Source organism: Oreochromis niloticus, linkage group LG16 (genome assembly GCF_001858045.2).
Source record: "Oreochromis niloticus isolate F11D_XX linkage group LG16, O_niloticus_UMD_NMBU, whole genome shotgun sequence".
In the NCBI taxonomy this organism is placed as follows: domain Eukaryota; kingdom Metazoa; phylum Chordata; class Actinopteri; order Cichliformes; family Cichlidae; genus Oreochromis; species Oreochromis niloticus.
In genome coordinates this window covers 15778885-15795321 of record NC_031987.2, presented here as the reverse complement: position 1 = coordinate 15795321, position 16437 = coordinate 15778885, and the positions used below count along the sequence as shown (strand labels likewise).

The following is a 16437-nucleotide window of genomic DNA, read 5'->3' as shown; positions in this document are numbered from 1 at the left end:
AACCCGAGCTAAGTAGAAATATATAAATACAGTTTCCAGGAAACATAACCATGTGTTTTTTTTTCTGTCTTGTGCTGCGCTTTTCTTTTTGTTATATTTTGAATAACAGTTAATTCCAGTGCAACTAATTGTTTGCTTGCATGAGGTTGTCCTCGAGCATCTCCACTCCTCTGGGACACAAATGTACCTAGTAACAAGCCGGAACATGAAGCTTTCCAAGGGATCCACCTTCAGACACAGAAACTATTGCTGGGGCTGTAAATAAACCATTAGCGGTGTCGGAAACAATAAGATTCATTTCCAAGTTTCGCCCTGACTTGACAGGCAGGCATGTACTCAGTGCAAGAAGCGTAATAACGCTGACACAGGAACAACAGGTGGGATGAAGAGTTAAAGTTTCCGACTCAGTGGGTACTTCTGGGACTCTTCTCTGCTATCAGGTGTTAGCAATGAGGTTGAGTTGAATATTTTAAAAGCAGAGCAAACAAAAATAAATCAACTGGGGACTTCTGTTTTCTCTCAAAACACATGCTGGCCACTGCCCACCTTTGTTGGTTCCCTTCACCAAAGGCACCCAGTGCAGCATGCAACACACAGAATATAAAATGGTCTGCTTTGCAGCTCGGAAAGGACATGCTGTCGTGGTGCAGCTCCTTGCCAGTTTTAATCTGTCAACCACCTCATCAATATTTGAAGCAACTTTCAAAACTTAGAGCAAACAATGACTTGCAGAAAGCTTTCTAAATTCACGGCTCACTTTTACACCTGTAATTCATCCCAGAAATGTTTTTACAGGCCGTTAGTTTGATGGGCATTTAATGCCGCAGCACAGGAAAGTGGTGCCGTGGAAATGTCAAGAATGGTAAGAAATAGTATGCAGCGTTTCTGTGGATTCCATGGAAACTGTCAAGAAACTAAATAAAACGAATAACCCGCACTAATTTCTCAATTTATCACAGGCGGCTGGAAGACTATGAAAATAGATAAAACAGTTTATTGCACTTTGCTGATCTGAGGGAAATGCAATATAGAATAATGATATTGTTAATTAACATGATCCCATTAGACTCTCGTTGTGAAATGGTACATCAATGGCGTCTGCTGCTCTGCATCAATCAGATCAGCCACTTTGTGAACTACTGTTAGTGAGCATTTCTATAGAACTGGCTAATGTGTCTGTATCTGCTCAGCCTGCAAACATATGCTCAAGGGTTGCTAATTTAATACAGTGATAGCCAGTAACTTAATTATTCTGACGTTGTGTAGTGAAGGTACAATATGCAATAAATAATTGTAGCGTATACATGAGATTGCTGATCTGATTGTACTAATATCTACAGATTTGTTTACAGGTGAAAAATGATTAGATTAGATAAGGGCATAGCGTGCACCACTGCTGTTTAGGACCCGAGTAATTCAATAATTTATAAGCTCCTTGGAAGTTCTTTAATCTCAGCAGCAGAGATAAATAAAACACTGATTACTGAGACTGCTCAGTGCTAAAAAAGAATTAATTTATATTAAATTACTTATACAGTACAATGACTGTACACTTTAGTATGTTAGCATCTCTACATAACCAAAATTTGCATGCATTTGCTTTCCTTTGAGTCTTCCCTTTATACTTCCCTCTTACTGCCTAAGGCTCTTGCAATTTTCAATAAACTGAAATGAGTGAGGGGCCCTCCTGTGGTGGCCATTTTGTGTTTGGACTAGCTGTTTCTGTGTGCTGTGCAACAAACAGCTCTAAAAGTAAACTGGTCTATAGGGAGTGGAGACACTCCACACTGAACTCAAACGTGTTTAGTAGAAAAAGGAAGAGACATTCCTTTTCTTGAAAAATGCCATACCTATATCCCCTTCACTACTGAAGCAGTGGTATGAGCAAATTATGTGTGATTATGTGTGACTACATATGCAGAATAATACTAGGGCTGCTGGTTCAGTTTTTATGTTACGGAGCTTTTATTAAAGATGTATTTCAGCAAGTCCAGGAAGCAATTTCTTTGTTGTATGTGTATAAATGACCTTTGGGAAGCTCTGTGAAAACCGTAAGCTGTTTTCTCCACACTGTTGCTGGATTGGTAGCTTGATTCCTCAGATATCTGATATCGTGGATATCATGTGGATTGAGTTATACATTTCTATCTCAAATAGAAATACATAACTAAAAGAACTCTAATTACTGACTTACTCCTAGTTACACAGTGATGTCTTTTACTATCCATCCATTCGCTTCCGCTTATCCTTTTCAGGGTCGCAGGGGTGCTGGAACCTATCCCAGCTGTCATAGGGCGAGAGGCGGGGTACACCCTGGACAGGTTGCCAGTCTGTTGCAGGGCTAACACACAGGGACAGACAACCATTCGCACACACATTCACTCCCGCATCACACCAATGGGCAATTTGGATTTTTCAATTAACCTATCCCCACAAAGTACATGTCTTTGGACTGTGGGAGGAAGCCAGAGTACCCGGAGGGAACCCACGCAAACACGGGGAGAACATGCAAACTCCACACAGAAAGACCCTGCTGGCACAATTGAACTCAGGACCTTCTTGCTGTGCGGCAACAGTGCTAACCACCGTGCCACCGTGCTCAACCTAAATCCCTCTCAAATCCAGATCTGCCACTTAAGACTTTTTTTCTTAAAAATGAAAAACAAATGGAATCCTCAAATTTTATACAAAACATGCAGGTGTGACCATTTTGCTCACAGCTACTTTCAGCTGCTCCCGTATTCATACCTGGTCACTGTAGCACGTAGAGCCACATGTTTGATTTGGCAGATTTGCCCTTCCTGACACAATCCCCAAGGAATTTGTGCCTCCTCCCAGAAGCACACCAGGGACCTTTTGCTTGTAGGTGAACAGGTAAACCAATACACTATGAAGTCACTAGGTGGGATGACACTTGAATTTTTAAATATTTGATATTCACATCTAATATCACTTCAATCGAGTGACAGATGAGTGTTAGTTGTGCTAAAGGGAATGCTACGTTAAATAGACACCAAGGAAAAAAAGATGCATTACAGTAGGTTTATGGATTTCAAACTCCTACACTAAGAACATCTGACATGTGACAGTACAAAACTACCTGAGTATTTTTTTTTTTTTTTTTTTTTTTTAAGGCTTAGTCATATTACAGTAAAAACAGGATGGCAACCTCCCTGAAACTAGGAAAAATATGTGGCTGTCCAGTGACTGCATTTCATTTTTTTTTTTTACATTCAACGACTGACCATAAGTAGATATGGTGACCAAGTGGTCACCCAGAGGTTAAACATGCAACAACCTTACAGTCAACAAATGGGTTCTGACTCGCATGGACTGCAATCAATTACTCTGAGGCAGACTGATGAAGGGTTACAACTAATTGCCATCTAATATATAAACACAGACAGACATGTTGCAATCAATCTGGGTCAGTCTGCACAATGAGCTCAACTCATCTGTGATACATCTTATTACAATATGGAACTCGACTCAGCTGGTTGCCCTCTGGCTGCATTCTGGTTATATTCCTATAAAAGCAAGCTTGCTCAGTGCCTATGTCATTTTCTGGTTAAACTGCCATCATGCAGCAACTGAATCACTATTTGTGGGGCTATTTTTTTAATTTGTGTTTCAAATTTTTCCTCTAATTGGTTTTTAAACTTAAGTAGTCAATGTGAACTTCTGTTTAATGCAAATTTCTGTGCATATAGATGGCAACATATCTGCAACAGACTTGCCATTTTCCCTCATTTGAAGAATTTACTCATCTTGTAATTTCCTATAAATATCTATTTAGTTTAAATTCTGAATGTGACAAATTTCTCCATCTATTCCAAATACAAGTTTACTGAATGAGATACTTAACCTCGGTGAGCCTCAGTATCCAGTGACAGCTTTAATTTCAGTCAGTTATCACATGAATACTTTGAACTACGTGAACTACATCTATTACACGTCATTTACCAAATTATAATAAAATCTGGTCCAATATAGAAAAAGGAAGGTAATTTTTTTTCCATGTCTACAGTCTTATAAAACCTAAACATTTCATAATATAATTTAATCATGACAGTGACTCTTCCACATTTTCACATATATCAACATTTTTATGTGGTTCATACTTTAGTATAATAATTGTGATGTTTCAGAAAAATACAAAAGACTTTGAACTTATTTAGGACATTTTACTGTAAGTTACTTTCATTCTTTTATGGAAGTAAAAAAAAAAGTACCATTTAAAATACAAACACTGTGTTTCTTAAACATGAGATTAAAGCATAGCTGGTTACTTAAATGAAGATATTTTATAAGTGTTGTAATTTATGCCAAACATTACTGGCTACCAAAGTATGCATCCCATGCTCTAAAAGATCATGAACTAGAAATGTAATGCCCCAAATATATGCAGAGAATGTTAACTGCACATTGTCAAGCTAACAAAACTTTGAGTGCTCAGTGTTACAGAGAGTGTCCCGGATTTTTGGCATTAACGCACAGCCAGGGGAAAAACTGCATCTAGGCTGTCCTGGCACACAGGCTTACACACGTCAGCTGACCTGACATGTCCTCATAAACAGGAAACTCGTTCATTTGTACTGTACTTCTGGATGAACAAATGGCATTGTTTACTAGCCATTAAATTACCTGAACTTCTCTACTATTCCATCAATCACTGTCAGTCATGCAGCTGAGGTAAATTAGGAACCCTGGGAAGTGTTGTGGACTATATAGTTGAAAATCATAGTTTACTTGTTTGTGTGAATTATAATGATTCTTTTACACTTAGTGTCTTACCATATCCATATAAAGCTAGAGGCTGCAGGCAGTCCTGGGGTTTGTTTCTCCTTGATTATGAGGCATAATGTCAGTGCAGATCAACTTAACTGGAATCTGACTCCATGCTGGAAAGACATAAACACATTAGCTAAGGGTAACACTGAGACCAGTGTGCTGCCTTGCTTCCAGAGCTTGGTTTGGCTCAGATGCACCAGATGCTCTTTCTGATACAGCGCTGACATTTATCCAATCTTGGTCTCAACTTGTGTACTGGGTGCTGAGACCACAAAAGCTAGGTTTGTGTCTCTGAACAAAATCTTAATTAATCTGAAATTTTTAATTTATATAGTAAAGAAAGGAAAGACGATCTCATTCAGTGGCCTCGGGATCTCATCTTTGCTTAATGTCACTTAAAAGGCCACAAACTATTTGATTAATTCATTATTTTTCAATCCCATTAATCAGTTTGTTTGTAAAAACCTTCAGTTGAAACCTCTGTAAATACTAAAACTCTGTAGAGATGATATTTTACTGCTAAAGCTACTGCAGCTGCCTATCTACACCCTAATATAGTAGCTGTACCACTATAGTCGCAATATAAAATGCTGCCTTGTGTAAAACTAAAGCACAAAATGAGACAAACTTGATATGAAAGTGGTAGATTTCTTGAAAGCTTGTATGTATATGGACAATTTAACATTTCGTTCTTTAACAACAACACATCGAAAAACAGGATCCCGAAATCTTTTAGAATATTTACCTTTAAAGTATCTGTTAATAAATAAATAGTTTGTGTAGATTTGGAGAAGTATGTTTTAATTTATCTAAACCTTTTAAGAGAGTTGGAGGTTGTTTCATTTGATCCTAGTTTAAACAACAAGGACATTGTGTCACTCAGTCAAAATCCTGAAGCAGATCATTACTTGTTACTGAAAATATTTTCAGACAGGGCGTAAGAAACGACGGCGTCTTTCTGGGATGTATTCCAGTTTTAACAAAGTGAGAACAAAGGGAGATACTGTTCATTGTGTTTCACTGTATACACGCTGGAATAATCACTGACTCCTTTTGTCCCCAGTGATGAAGGGGCACGGCAGCAGTAGGAACTGAGGCTGTAATTTTGTGTGTAAAAAGTGAGACAGGCCTGATCAGGTGTCATCAGTTGTGCAGAGTTGGTGGAAATGCAGAGGCTTAATGAGAGAACGTTTTCTATGGAGCCTCTCCAGCCAACCGTGTCACATCACAGAGCAGCCAGGTAGTCATTAGAGGGACAGATGGTGCTGCGGCTGATTGGTCTCTCTGCTGACCCATTTGAAGGTATTTTACCTCATCATGCCCGTCCGCATCGCGGGCAGTGCAGGAAATAGTGAGGACAGCGTGAGAATCAAATGAGAAAATTATAAAATAAAGAAAGAAATGCAAAGCACTCTTAGGCCTGTTTCGACTTTGATGTGTGGGAAACTCTGAGGGGCTCAATGAGCCTGTGAATTAGTCATGACTAAAAGTGCAAAACATGTCGTCTTATTACATGAAGCCACATAACCGTCTGTCATTTCGCCTTCTTCAAACGTTCTTGTTGGACAAAATCTTTTGCCAACTGAGACACGAGATGGATTACTTGCAAAATGAAAATGTCAAAGCTGAACTGGATGAAAAAGTAAAGATGATGCTTAGTTTATGGGATGAATGGAATATCAAATTCAGAGAACAGCTTCACTTTCTAAGCAGCCAGTCCCTGGTAAGATGCTGAGATCCCTGTAAACTGTTTAACAACCTGATTTTGACATGAAGAGCAAATATCCAAAAATAAAAAATAAATAAAAAAGTCTGCCTGTAATCTCTTTTGATGACACCTCTGATGTCCTGAAACTACACGTGAGCCCATACATTTTTATGCACGCTACACATAACACAGGGTGCTGGTTTCATGCTGTAGACTTAAGTTTAAGACAGAATGAGATGAAACGGGATGCAGGCGCAGCAGCCGTGGCACGAATAATGAGGGCTAGGTGGAAGAACGGTGGGTCACTTCTATAGTGGCTGTCACTGCATGTTTAGCATCAAAAAGACAGAGCAAAGGGTGCTGAGATTCCCTTCATTTCAAAGCCACAATCTTCCCACGGGGTGAATAAACCAAATAAAAGCATACAGTATCATTTTCAATGTCTGTTAGAGAATCACAGGAGAAATCCTTTTTTAAAAATTATTATTCATTTTTAATACTGTCAAAGGAGTTCTCCAGATATAGATGACATTTTACAAAATTTGTGAAAATATCTTCGATTTTCATCATTTTTTAGGCAAAGTTCTACCTTGAGACCAGTTATGGGTGTTAACATATTCACAAGCAATTTTCTGCACTGCCTGAAACAGGGGCTTGACTGCAAAGCACAGTTCAGTATAAAAGTGAGTGGGGCGAATTTTAGTTCTGATGAGAACTAAAGGTTGTGTTTCCCACACATAGACTTTAGTTGGGCAGACTGCACAGGTATATCCATCCCTGCCAAGTGCATGTGATAACTCGTTATATAACTTTGTATGTTTTTTTTCCCATCAGTCCGAATGAACAAGGACATCTGAGATAGATTTACCCAGAGACAATCCCTCGCTGTGCAGGTTTTATTTTACAAGTATTAATATGTGCGTCACTGTCTGCATGTATTACCTGGAGCTTTATCCTCTTAATTTTCCTGAACTGAGCTAGCATTGGTGTGTACATATTAATGGCTGCTCTTTAGTCTTCCTAGCTATGGAATCCAATCCATTTAAAAAAATAAACAAATAAAATAAAATGCAGCGCATGGGCAGATTAGCTCTTCAAAATTATTCCCTGTTTACTATTATTAAAGCCTTTAGGGTGCCATACGTTTTCCTTGTGAACACAGTCGGCTTTTAGTTTGATTCATTTGCACAAACAAAGGTGGGACTCAAAGTTGGCTGCTGAGTTTTATTGCCAAAGTAGGTCAGCACATGATAGATACTTTCCCCCACTCTATTTCGATTGTTCTTAAAATTGTTAAAAATATGTTGATCAAAAACATTTTTTTGATACTTGTGACCCAGGAATCATCATGTCAGATGCACTCCAGTCCTAAAGCAAGAAATATTACTTACCCACAACCAGTGAGCACAAAGCTGAAGCTTAGGTGATGTTAATTGTGTAAAGTGTTATCTGGGCTGTGCGTGTGCTATCAGTACAAACGCAGAGATCTTTAAGATTTAATCCTGTCAGTTTAGCTGGCTGTTTTATTGTGTCTGCTTTTGAACGATGTTTTGCATTCTGCTGCTACTTTCTGCATTGTGTTGCTGCCGCCCACATTGATGGTCTTTGCATTGTTGCTATGAATTAGTTATAGTGGCTCAATCTATTTTCCTCTCTTTGATTAGCAATGCATTGTCAATCCGATTCACACTCACCGTAGGCGACCAATTTAACACCCTTGCTGGAGTATTGTGGCTGTTTTGGATTATAATAAATTTTGCAACACTTCTCTCAAGGTTGTAGTCATTGTTTTGGAGACTCTCCAGTTGAATGACTGCACAAAATAGACATTATCAAATAATAATGACAACACAAGTGATATATTGTGTATTGGCTTTAGAAATGTTTCTCCGCTGAGTGAGAAGAGGTCAAAGCCTCTGAATCAACTCTGCACTCTGTATTCACATAATAAAATCTGTTCTTCATACGTTGACTGGATGAATTTTCTAACTCTGCAATCTCAAACCATCTTTTCTAAATAATTGAATTGCACAAGGTGAAAAAAATATATTTTTCTTCAAGTATTGCAGAATTTATCTCTGAATGACTTTGCCCCCAAAATGAACCTTGACTACAAATTTTCTCTGTCTGAGAAATACAAATTTTTCTTTACCATATACAAAATATTCTGTAACAGTTAATCGCCTATAATGGTGGATATTATTTCATTTCAGTCAAAACGGTCTTAGGTGACAGGCTGAAACAAATCTCTGCAGCTTGCTACAGACTGTCCTTGAGTTCACCACCTGCCACTCGAAGCCTTCGAAACACAACACTGAACGAACACAAATGGCTCTTAAAACCACACCTGAAAGTAAATTATGCAAAAGGTTGTGTGGGTGAAGGAAATTAAACTGCAAGTAGCAGGTAGTGCGGTAACTGTCAGAGTGCAGCGTGGAGAATAAGTGCCTTAACTGGGCCAACTTGGAAGAGATTGTGGTCATGTGTGATTGTATTAGTGTATATGGAACTGGGGTGCCTGCCTATACTAGCAGAAGGTAAAGTTGCGTGCTCACACATGTTAGCACCGTGTGTGACCAAACTAAAGGAAAAACACATACAGTTAAGCCCCTAACTTGTTGGCCCTAACACAGTTTTGGTGTTTTGCCTCTGTTCATCACCACAGTGGATTTTAAATCAAACATTAGAGATGTGATTGAAGTGCATACCTTTGGCTTTAGTTCAAACAGTATTAGTGGAAATTTGCTGTTTAGGAATTACAGCCAGTTTTATACACAGTCCTCCAGTTTCAGAGGCTCAAAATAAATTGGACAAACTAACACACATTTAAATATAAGGGCTGTTTTTTAATACTGATGGATGGATGGAAATCCATTGCTGCTTGTTTGTGGGTCTCTATGCATTCAGATTTATATTTAATGACTGAAAAGCATGCTCTATTGGGTCTAAAGCAGGCGACTGACTTGGCCACTGAAGAATATCCAATTTCTGTGCCTTGAGAAACTCTTCGGAAGCTTCAGGTCATCATCCAGTTGGACTGTGAAGCTGTTCGATCAGTTTTGCAGCCTTTGTGTGAATCAGAGCACACAGTATAGCCCTGTGCACTTCAGAATTCATCCTGCTTTTCTGTCAGCAGTCACATCAATAAGCCCAGTTACACTGGCTGCCACACAGGCCCATGCCATCACATTGCCTCTACCGTGTGTGACAGTTGATGTACTATGCTTCAGATTTCTGTCCTTACCAATACTTTTGTCTTCCCATCATTCTGGTAGAAGTTAATCTCGTTTTCATCTGCCCAAAGCATATTTTCCAGAACTGTGTGGGTGCTTTTAGATGTTTTCTGGCAAAGCCTAACCGGGCCTTCTTGGCGTTGGTGTTATGTATTGGCCTACGCCCAATAAAGTTACTGTGTCCCCGAAGTTTAATCCTACTGATACACTGATTTATACTATTTGGTAATGAAAAACTTAAACTACCACATCGCAGATAAAGTACTGCAGTATGAGCTCAGTTTAATTAATCTCAGTAGTTCAAGGAGAATGAGTGATTGTGGTAATCAGCATGACTCAGGAAGACACTGAGTGGGCCTGTGCAGGTCAGCTTGTGGGAAGAACCCCTCCTATTTCTTTGAAACTAAAAAGAACTCATCCATCAGGTTGTGCAGTTAGGTTTAAAGCATGGCCCTTGAAAATTGTAGCGTAATGTTTGCTCACAGTCAACTGTTCTAGTGTGTGGTGAGTTCACTGATCCACCTACAGAAAATGTCCTGTTTGTCCTGCAATCTAAGACAGATACTTTTGCACTCGTATAACTGTGGCTACATTTCTCTGTGAATGCACTATTTGTGCGTAGAATATAAAATGATACATAGCTATATACAGTATATAGCTGCTGACCCTGGGCCTTTTTGTTCTTAAATGTGATTAATTTGCACCTTGTTGTAAACCCTATGTATTACACTTCATGAAGGTGTCTCTTAATTGCACCCTTTGACAATGATAATGATATGCCTACCTCCTCAAATTAAATCGGACAGTCTGCACTTCAATCACATCTTGATTACTTGATTTAAAATCCACTGTGGTAGTGTACAGCAGCAAAATTTCAAAAACTATCTTGATCCAATAATCTATAGACCAACTGTATATTTAAAACCAAATATATGTTCATTACATTACATCTAAAATATGAAAAGTGCAAAACATTCATGTCAATGTAGTGACTGTTTACAATAAAAGCTACATCATTTCATGGTAGGAAATGTCCTACTTTGAGAACTCCTCATTGCTTAGACGAACCATTCACCTAAAAAAAACACCCCGACCTTGCTGTGAGAGCAGTTTCATGTACTTTTTTCTCTCTACCAAATCAAACCTGCAAAGGAATCGTGTGTCTACCCGTGTGGCTTGTGCTTGTGAAAGTGTGACAGCATGAAAACATTAACAGCCTTCGCTTTGGCTGTGATGTAATGCTAGCTGCTGGCTAACTGTTTCCTGTGGTCTACGGGAGTCATTTAGTTAATCTGATTTGTGGTAAGGTATACCTTTAAAAAAACATGGTTAATTCAGTTAAAGTCAACAGAGGTTATTTAGTTAAGCAGAGAAAGCAGCTAATAGCAACAGTCGACAAAGTTTTTAATTATATAGAATCCAATCAAATTCTTCACCGTCATTAACCTCTGTAGCTTTCTCTGCACTTGTAGCCACGCAGTGCTGGTCTCTATTTCTCACTTGTAATAGTTCACCAGGCAACATTAAACGAGAATATAATCTGTCATTATTTCCTTAAGGACAAGCCAAATCCAAACCGACTCTTCCAAAACTATCTGGAAATTGGAGAGCTAGAAATATTATTGAACTCTGTATCAAGTGAAATCTGGTCTGTCAGGTCATCGTGGCTGTGTTGCACAAGATATGACTGTATTACCAGTCAGCTGGTAGTCTATAAATGTATGTGATAAATGAGCTAGTAATTTTAAAGCATAAACAAACCAGAGTGGACAGTTTTGGCTTGTCATAGCAGTGATAAAAATGAGCTGTCATTGGTTTGGACAAGTGATGAATCTGGTTCATTACTAAATGTTTTTTTCTATGACAAACTTCATATTCTAGTTGTTTTCTTCACTTTATGCAGAAATATCAAGTTAATCAGTTTTACATGATCTGAAGGCCTTAAACATACCTTGTGTACAGTATAGCACTCATACAAATACTCTGACCTGGTGGCTTATTTGTCCAGACTGCCACTGAACTGCTGAGCGACCTGGATCATCTTAGCTCAGAAGACAAGACGAACCGTGTCCTTTTCTGCTGTATATAAAAAGTATTCCCTGTAAGCCCCGGGAGAGAAGAGAATCGGCCACAGATCATCACTCTTAGAGTTATAAGAGATTTCTCCTAGCACGCTTCCAGGAGGCAAATATTTTTTGACACGGTGTATCAACCCAGGATGTTCACTTGGTACTCATCTATTACACTGAAAGATCCAGTAAGTTTAACAGATTGCTAAAGTAGAGCGCTGCTAATGTCAGATGTTTTTTCACCACAGATATTATATTCAAGGTTGCTTGAATATAATGTCACAGTACATTTTGTAAGTTATGAGGCAGTTAGGGATGTAGAAGTTCTCTGAATCCACGGTTTGGAGACCCTATACCTATAGACTGTATCTAAAAGATGGATGCAGCCAGTGTGACAACATCCTCTGGTGCAATTTTAAAGCCTAGAGCTAAACATTTTTGGCTGATGCCATCTTGGCATTTTCAAAGCTGAGTGGATCTGACTTACAGGGACAGGCACTTCCACAAGGTACCGTAGGGACTTGCCTTTAACAAGGACTATAATTTACAAAATGAACAGATGCTGTATTAAATTTATAGCCTGACACCATGGACTCATCAGGCAGGTGTGCACTGACATAATTCCAGTGAGCAGTAGGGATGTTTTCATTACATCCCTACTCAATCATATTTTACGACTATTTGTGTACTTGCCTGCATTTAATTGCCCCATTAGAAATAATAGTATTTCCTAGAAGGTACCTCAATTTATGGAAAATGAACTAAAAATAAAATCAATTATTCTGATGTATTTGTAATTCATGATTTATCTGAACAGGTTCTTTAGTTGAACTTCATATTATTGACCAAACTCAGGTTACAACTGGGCCGTAACAGCTCCACATGGCTAACCAGCATAGGAAACACAAGCACACAGCTAATTTTGAGTTGTTGGTAAACTACACAGGCTCTTTACACCAACATAAAAGATAACACTGTCTTAAAAAAAGGCTAAACTCATGCTCAGCTAACCTGTGCGTTTTACGTGAAAGTTTAGCTAACTCTTGCATAATAATCTGCATCTGTAGGCGTTAGCATTCAAGCACTGACTTGCTGCACTTGCTATCGTATCCATTCCTTAGCAATCCCAACACAGGAGATATAGGATGTTATTTTACACTTATGTAGAACATCAAAGTCAATGAAAAACCCTAATAGTATTTTTTTGGTACCTGACCTAGGTGGATTCTTTAATTACTTGATTGTAATGCAGGGGTCATTAAAAGGAAAACATTATTGGTTGCGCAAAGTGGTACACCAAACAGACTCCGAATGACACTCTCAGGTTAATAGGGGTCTATAATTGTCTGGTATCAATCCAGACTTTGGTGTATTGATAGAGTAAAAGCAGCTGTGGGAGCTGCACACGTGACAGGAAGTAATTACGTTTCCATTATGCAGAGCTGATCATTTCTGCACGCCATTAATGCACTCTAAAGATTTTCCTCTTGTCCACTTCAAAACACAAGGTCACAGTTAATGTAAATAGCTACGCAGTGACCTTCCCGTCACCACAGCGTTTCCCTTCTGTGGGAACATCAGCATTAATGATGAATCATTATGGAGTCTGGCATTTTCGTGTCATTATCTGACAGATTGCAGCTTCTCCATCAACCCCAAAGACACCTACATCTGAATCCTATTATACCCCTCCTTCTTAGCTGTGGTAATGTGAGGAGGATCACCAGGCATTTAACACGTTACACCTGTGATAAGCTGCACTTATGTTAGACAGCTGAGCAAAGCATTGCATTGCACTGCGAATACTAAATTTGATGTATTTCAGCACACCCACACATGGACACACAGGCAACACGGAAATAGTGTTTTTATTACCATATGCACCCACACACAGACAGAAATCACACAAGTTTCTTTTGTGATAACAATGTTGTGACTAGGCATGAGTTTCCCCTCAAAAAGGTTTGCTTCAATTCACTGACCCTCTCCTCTCCCTCATTCCCTAAGCGCAGTCATGAAATATGTATTCACATTCATTATGTTTGGACCCAGAATCAACACCCAGAACCAAAGCACTGTCCTCCTTTGCCAAACCCAATACTTAAGCGTGCTTCTTCTAGACTATAGCCTGTTCAGCACTCACAATAGATTTCTGATCAGTTTCTGTGTTGAAGCTAAAGCTGAGTCAAATGTGATTAAAGTAAATCTGTCACAAGCTCAGAACTTTTGCCTTTTTTTTAATTCTTAGAGAAAGAACGGCACATGAGAAAGTATAGTAAACATAGAGCTAATACTCTCTTTCTTAATTGGGATCTTTTTCTGCATACTTTTCATATAGTATAACAAAGATGTTATAAATGTATTTTAAGCTTCTTTGTTGAATGGTTGCATCATCCAATTTGGCTGTGTGTCTGCGCAAGCTTGAGAGCCAGCTGAGCCTTGTGACGACTGGAAGCAGGAAATGAGAATGATGGAAAGATTCAGCCCTGGGGCTCCTGTACCGGATCTGGAAACCAAAAAGAAGACAGTGTCTCTAAAGAGAAAAAAGCATGAGCTACTCTGAAACATCATGTCATCTCCATGTGACGTAAAAGAGGGAACTTTCAATCAACCTCCAAATTAATGTGACTCTCCTTGCTTTCTATTGCAATGTCTAAAAATAAGTATCACCCACCCAAGTCCATCATTTACAAACACAGTTATGAGAGACAACTTCACAAATGCACTTGCTCAAGTGAAAACCTCATTAATGATAGTTCTCAGGAGTTTTGATTTGTTTTTCCAAGCAGATGGTGGAAGCTACTGAGACAGAAATCATAATTCCAGGCATGCCACAGAAATACATGTACTTGAACCAGCTGGCCACGTGTCCACACGGGATCTCTTCAGGGACTAGAATAAAATGAACGCCTAATAGTCGAAGCACTTCACGGTGACATTCACTTCAAATGGCCTACTCACTGCGCTAAAACGGAAATGATGTCAGATTGTGAGCATCAGTGGAATGCAGCGTGCCACCTCTTATCATAAGGAAAGACACACAATTGAAAGTGAACCTGGTGCCGTCATGCTCCTCTGTGATGCACAAAGTGCTTTAAACCCGCATCTTCAGAGAGCAGATTGCACTGTTTGAAGTGTTCTTCAAGGATTTGTATTTCGTCCAACGGGCACTGCAGTCGAAGATGATGAATGAAAGGAAAAGTCGAGAAAGACACTGTAAACGATGCACCAAATTCTTGTGTTATGTTCTTTCACCTAAAATGTCAAGCCACAAATGTGCACAAAACCAACGGCTCAAATTAAAAGTGACAGAAACCGTGATCTTGGTGCACAGTCTGTGTATGTACCCTCTGACGTTGCTTTTTAGCAGTTCAGGCTTGTTTGTGATCGCAGTTAAGTCAAAAGTGTATACGCAGTAATAATATATGCTTCCACTAAGCCATTTTGGCTGGGAGCCCCAGTCTGTTAAGTGGTGTGCAAACAGAGAAAGTAAATTACCATAATACCACATTTCGGGCTGTGGTAAAAGGCATCAAGGACACGAAAACGGACAAGAAAAAATGAAAATGTAAATGTGCGGAGCCAACAGCTGCTCCCAAACACTATTCACATTAAACTGTGTGAAAGGTCTCAAGGATTTGACCTCAAGAAGCCCTTTATGATGACTGCATGATTTGCCCCACTGCTGCACCAAGAGGCAAATGGCGCTTAATGTGTAACGTCAAGGAATTTCGATTGAACTGAAGCTTGAGTTCATCTTTTGATTCAATGTGATTTTATTTGAATAGAGTCAATTCATAACACATTAGATTTCAAGGTACAGACCTTACAACAGCCTGTCAAAGAGGAACCTAATGATTTACTGGTAGAAAGTAGTACAATAACTGCCTTGAAGGCAATGCAATGTGTTGTTGGTGCCAAGGACACAGCTCTCGCCTGCTTTCATTCCTACATATCAAAAACATCCTTTTGTGTTTTAATGGGAGAATTCTCCTCATCCTGAGAAGCCCTTCACATTTCTCTGGGATCAATTCTTGCTCCCATTTTATCCTCCATCTATACAGTATGCCTCTGCTGGGTCAGCTAATGTGTAAATAAAGTGGTAATTTCCACTGTTATGCAGATGATATGCAGCTATTATGTCCTGCTCATGCCTAGCAACATAAATACAATCGCAGATCATAGAGTCACACTTTTCCCTGCTAAGAAATACTTGTAATCTTGAAAAAGTCATCCATGCCTTCATTTCCTCACATTTGGACTATATAATTCCTGCTACACACGTCTGGAGTAAAAGTCCATCTCCACTTCCAGCTCCTTCAAATCTCAGCTGCCAGATGAATTCAGACCAAATCGCTATTATCCTTGCTACACTGCACTAGCATCCTTTTATATATAGAATTGATTTTAAATCTTTTTTAACAACTTGTAAAGCTTTACATGACCTTACATTATTACTGTAGTCACGCCTTGTGAACTGAGCCGCCGCCTGGCTCAGGTGAGACCTTCATAACTATTTCCACAGCCTGATAAATGTTAAATGGGCTGGTACTTATATAGCACCTTTCTATTCAGCCAAACACTCAAAGCGCTTTCTACTGCAAGTTTTATTCACCCAGTCACAAATACACACTCA

At 39.1% G+C, this 16437-nt stretch overlaps 1 protein-coding gene across 2 annotated transcripts in view; it reads right to left on the bottom strand.

The window, feature by feature from the left end:
- b3galt1b (UDP-Gal:betaGlcNAc beta 1,3-galactosyltransferase, polypeptide 1b) overlaps window positions 1-16437 on the bottom strand; it is a 56039-nt gene that overhangs the window by 15838 nt on the left and 23764 nt on the right. Inside the window, exon 1 of one of the 2 annotated variants that reach the window (XM_025904026.1) lies at window positions 4795-5177. The exons of the other annotated variant lie outside the window; for it this stretch is intronic. The gene's annotated coding sequence lies outside the window, so the exon portion shown is untranslated. Of the gene's footprint in view, window positions 1-4794; window positions 5178-16437 lie in introns of those variants that run through there. 2 annotated transcript variants of the gene reach the window in all.